The sequence below is a fragment of the Eleutherodactylus coqui genome, chromosome 8 (assembly GCF_035609145.1).
Source record: "Eleutherodactylus coqui strain aEleCoq1 chromosome 8, aEleCoq1.hap1, whole genome shotgun sequence".
NCBI lineage: Eukaryota > Metazoa > Chordata > Amphibia > Anura > Eleutherodactylidae > Eleutherodactylus > Eleutherodactylus coqui.
Genome location: NC_089844.1, coordinates 97,915,969 through 97,921,976, shown reverse-complemented (window position 1 = coordinate 97,921,976; position 6,008 = coordinate 97,915,969).

The window sequence follows — 6,008 nt, the reverse complement described above, 5'->3', positions numbered from 1 at the left end:
TTCAGAGATAAAAGACAGAAGTTTCTTATATCTATATAAATTAACTGACAAGATCACGTTCCAATAGCATCTGGTCGTTCATACATACACACATGTAACCAATCAATCACTCCCAAAATATGCCTCTGTTCAATTCTTTGACATGGATCTCAAAGCACAACAGTGATGCCCTCTTTGGTAAGCAAAGGGGGACAATCACAACCTCAGGGGAGGACAACCAATTTTATAATAAATAAAGTTTCCTACCTTTTATTTATAGAGCACTCTGTCTGTTTTTTCCGGAGGCGAAAAAGTCACTGATTCTTCGCTGGGATCTGGAGTGAGAGTCCAGTCGATATCTGAGGCACGACACCAAAATTATTAGTGAAATCTATGCTTCAGGTATATTTTGGGTGTTTAAAATCATATAAAATAATAGGAATGAAGTACTTCACAGAACTATGAGATGCCACACTTGATTCCTCAAATAGTTCCCCTTTATTCTACATCACAACAAACATTTATAATAGCAAACAAACAAGGGAGGTAACAAATCTCCACATGGTCTTGTCTGCAGTTCAGGACAAACATAACACATATTTATCCCCAGCAAGCTACTCTCATGGTCTACAAATAGATGAGTCAAGAATATCCATTATACATATTGCGAAAAAGGACAAAAAGTGGTTTGCATGGTGGGGTTATGAGCCGTTTTGAAGTCATAAATGAATACGAATGCAGGTTTCAATCGACCATGGTTTTATGTGATGTTGCAATCTCCAACACAGTGGTTTAGTAAGGGAAACATAATTTTTGTAGAAAGAACATTTTAAATCCCCCCTTTCCTAACAATAGATTCTTCTTTCTAGAGTCTAAGTTGAAGCCCCTGAGCTCCAATCCAAAATCTGTAAAATGGCCTTCACCTGCCATTTATAATACTTTGTCTTCCTATATTGTAGTAGGGCCTTTGGGCCCCATAGACACCAGGGCCAGATGCAACTACTACCTTTGCATCTTCTATAGCTATGGCCCTGCTTCCTTCTATAATATGCAGATTGCTGCATGCAATAGATCTGAGAATGCTACTACAGAAGGGGAAAGAACTGAAAACATAATACAAATATTGCAGTGTAGATCTTATTACATTATTGAAATGGATTTGTAAAAACTCCGTACAAAAATAAAGATACAAGAATAGGTCTAATTAAATAATTCCTGTAACAATGTAATGACATTCGAATAACATGTACTGTATGATTCTACATATACAACAATATCAACTGGTTTCTTCAGATGCTATTAGATTAAATCTTGCCTCTTGCCATCTTACTTTCACAGCTGAGTTCACTTTTAACACAGACACCAGTGTCAAGGCAAGCTATTTTTTATACAGTAGATAACAGGCTCACACTTTGCATGTTATCAACTGCCAGGCATCATATCCTGAGAAGTGAACAGGCCTAATGCAGAGTGACAGTTGTATAGATGAGAGCGTGTTCTTTATAATCAATAGCATAGAGTGTTAACAAGTTGGCCTCGGGTTCAGCAACTGTGGCGAGTGTGTGGCACGGCACTCTACTTTATTCCACTAGGCTGCAACTTAATGGAGGGTTCATTGTGCTTCACTGGAGATGAAAGGCGGCACTTGCCAATGTGCTGAATCAGTATTCTGTCTTGATACTACAATGTAGTCACAACTGTTCATTCCTAGTCATTAACTCAGCTGCCTCGAGAAAACTCTAAAATTATGTAAAGAGAATGAAACATAATTGCAAAAGTAATTCAAGAGAAAAAGTGACCATTTAACACAATTCCATTGTTTAAATAAAGAATGCGTATGAATAGAAGTTGAAGGAACTGTAGCCTGCGCCCGATGGGTATACTACACAAGTTGGGAAAAAACTGTTAGATATCTTGCCTCCCACTTTCCTTCTGGTGTGCAACTTATCTGTCCAATATGGTCATTCTGTTGCAGATTCTCTTAGTTGTGAGCGGAAGCATTAGCACCCAGACCTTGTGGAAACAAATAAACTGTTTATTTGAGGAGTACAACATCCATTTACCAGACCCTCTAGCCCCATAGGGGCCCCTTACTTCATTACTGCTGTTCAGCTACCTATCTGTGCAAATGAGCGGATGGGCAGCTGAACAGCAATCCTGGCTCTGTCACTCTATTTCATCATTGTCTGGCGGTTCAGCGTGACCTGACCATGATGAAATAGAAATAGTAGGCATTTCTGGGCCAGGTGTAGCATACTTCAATTGTAAATAAGGTCAGGGCACTTGGCTGCAGGAGGAAAGGGCATATATGTTTTGGGGCCATGCACAGCAGCATTGTAAATGGACCAGGGGCATTAGACTACAGGAGGTAAGGGCCCCTTTTAGGGGGATTAGTACTTTCAGGGGCACAATTAGTTTATGGAGGGTACATAGGGGTCTCTCTTAGGGGTAACCACACTGCTTCATGTTGCCTTCATTTTAGGTAGGACTTCAGAAGTGTGTCCTAGCCTGACTACGAGTCTCCTGACCCAAACTCTAAATGCTAGTATGATGCTAGGTGTTCAAGTCAAAAGAATCACATTGATACCGGAACACTCCTCTGAAGTCCATGCGTGCAAAAATAGAGCATGCTGAGCTTTTTGTTTCCGTCAGTGGAAAATGGCAGTCGCAGACCGCTTATGTGCGCGCTCTATTGGTTTGAATTGGTGCAGAATGCCATGGATCGTCTGCATGAGAGATGATCGCAGATTCCATAATTCAAACCCGGTTGTGTGCAGGCGGTCTAAATGTCCCTGTATCTGAAACATACTCTAGTTTCTTTATTGAATGATCTTGTGCCTGTAACTTGAGGCCCCCCTCACACAGGCACTTTTTACAGCACCACGCTAATCGTGGTATAATGCTCCAATTGTTTTCAGTCGGAACCGCTCAGACAGCCGCTCCATCGCCTCGCTTTTCAGCGCCACGACTTTCAAGCAGTATCTGTTCTATTTTTGAGCGTGTACCGCTCCTCATCAATGATGAGGAGTGCTAAAAGCCGGTGTTGGCTGCAGTAAAACTAAAGTAAACATGACAAAGTGCCGAGATTTAAATAGCGGCGCTTACCACAATGCATCTGTGAGGAAGGCCTCAGGAGTTTATCCACTCTCAGCTCCCTTTCTTCTCTGGTACTTATCTGTTTACCTGGTCTTTATAAATCGCAATATTAGGTCTGTCTTGCTTGCAGTGCATTAACCAGTGCAGTAAATGAGTCAGTATGACTGCGACATGACTATCATTGCTTCACCAACTAATTTTAAAGAGGTTTTGTCATTAAAACAAAACCCCGTCCCCCAGATGGGCCCTGCCTAAAATAACAAACAAGCGTATACTCACCTCTTCTGGGGTCCTAGGATGCAGCTGGCAGCCAGCGCTGACGGTTAGCCACAGCATCACGTCCCCAAACGCCTGGCATCATGGCAACCAGGATATGAGTGCTAATGCTAGGAGCACCGACGGTGATGCTGCAGCCTCTGATTGGTCACACGCTTCTACCTGGAAGTCACTGCTGGGGAACACGGTTTTGTTTTAATGACAATACCCCTCTAATTGTGCAAGTACTTCAAGCATTGCATTTATATTTTCTTGCATGTCCTTGTTTTTGCTAAGTCTCATTTTGTATAATTTCCTTAGCAGAAATAACTTGCTGTTTAAGCTTTTATAGTGAATCCCACATGCTTTTGCAGTATTCTCATGTCTTATATAGATCAGTTGGTCATCCTCCACTAATAAGCTTATTCCTGAGGATTGATGTGTGTTCTCTCTGTAGTCATAGCCTCCCACCAGTCATCTCTGGATAATAACATCTCCACTTTAAGCCTCCATAACTGATAATTGTAATTGTTCAGTTCGGCCACTGTAAATTCTAGGTTCTGGTTACTGACCATTTTTGCTTCCTTCTTTTATATGTATGGGTGTGTTTCTACTTGTATTCAGTTGAGCAATTCTGAAGATTCTTTGTATCAGTCTCTTAATCATAATCTCTGCTGTCTTCTGTGTCTGGGCCCAAAGCCTGTTGCAGATTCTCTTCATGATCCAATCTCTCTTCCAGAGGTGAAAGAAACTATCACTAACTTTGCTTTGACCGTGAATTTGATGCAATATCTTTGAAATAAAATTTGAGGGATTTACGAGATGTGCCCTCTGCAGTCTTTTAATGTCATAGCATTTGTCTGAAGAAAATCAGCCTTCTGCAAAAAGTTGAATCCCTTGAGGCAGCTCATAAGCAATCTCTGCTGAATTCAGTTCAGAAACAACTTTCAGAAACACATTATGAACTCCTCTAACTGCTGGATCAGAAGTCACTCTGCCTGAGGAATCGCATCCTTTGGGTCCTTTTACACGAAACAATAATCATTCAGATTCTTGCTGGATCGTGGGAATCTTAACGATAATCGTTCAGTGAAAATGTTTTTAGCAACTGAACAACGAACAATAATTTGTTTACTTGTCATTCGGCGTTACGTCTCTGCACACATAAAAACTGAACGACAATTAGTCTGTGTAAACAGGCAGTCATTCATCTATGTAGAACTGGCTGTCTACTGTGAATGGATGTGGGTGGCTGGAGCGATCTCCAACTTGCTACACCTCCATTCATTGAGTGATCATCGTTCATGTGTAAAAGCACAAGAGCGATTATTGCTGGGATGACTGTTGGCCACTTCTGGGCCTGACAATCATTCCATGTAAAAGGACCCTTAAAGGCTTCTAGAAATTACCCATTAAAAGTGTCAAATTTTTAGAATCTAGTTGGCTAGTTTAATTAATCAAGAACCCTGTATACATCTTACCTTGTGGTTAGACATACAGAGGACTTGGTACACAGGAGATCAGAATTGTTAGGCGGGCTACCTGTGTCTGCCGCCCTTTTGCAGTTCCGGGCAGACGCAGTCGTCACTCTGCTCCTCCTGTATGAATGAGCTTGTAGCTGGGTACTTTCCATCAGCACTGCAGGAGTTAATCCTCCCCAGTGCTCTCAGCCTAGCTGCAGGATAATAAGCTATTGCCCTCCTATTTAACTGAGCTTGGGAGCTTCTTCCTGTCTCAGTCACCTAGCAAGGTCTCCAGCTTCTGACGCCTGTGTCTGACCAGATACTTGGACCTTACCTCGATTACGTCTGTACTTTGTCTGCTCTGTCACTGGACTAAACTCTGATTGCAGTTTGGACTGTTTTGCGGTAATTTGCACCGGTGCCTCTGATTCCCGTGGGTCAGCTGCCAACTACATCGGGACTATTCCAGGAGGTAGCAGCCTGCAAGGTTTCCCACAACAAAGGCCAGATCCCTGTACAAGGGTTAAAGGGTGAACACTGGGGAACCATCAGGATAACGCCCTTAGTTTAAGCCCAAAGCCAAACCGGTTAGTAGGCACAGTAGGTCTACACTCGCTGTCCCTAACAAAAATAATGATGAAACTGAGGACAACTGGGCACAGACAAGCCAGAATAATCTGCCACAGAAAGTACAATGCTGTGGGTTAAAATAGGGCATAAATTAATGTGATTAGCTCCAGAGAAAACACAATTGTTTAACTAATTATTGGATGATACAGCAAACTTAGGACTATACTTTCAACACAGGAGCTATCCAGAATGACTAGTAGCTACAGTCTGGGATACAAGAATCTTTAAGTTCAAATCCTGATAGGTTGCTTCCCAACTCCATTCCTGGGAGTTCCTCTGATTATAATTTAACGTAGAGTAGGGAAGGACTCACTGGGTACATTAGGCGCCTTGGCACTAATATGAAATAATAGCCAATTATCTCTTCCTTTTTCTATTTGAAATGGCATCAGACAGTGGTTTCCCCATGTCCCCTATACTGTATTATGTTTGAACCCATACATTCACAGCACAAAAGTCAACAATAAGATCGCAAATTGACCAGGGCTATTCACATGTGTATTGGGTAGTCTAAGAAGAGTTGCGACCATCTTATGTGACAGAAGAGAAGCCAAAGTATAGGTAGATCTGCGGTACAGTAATTGA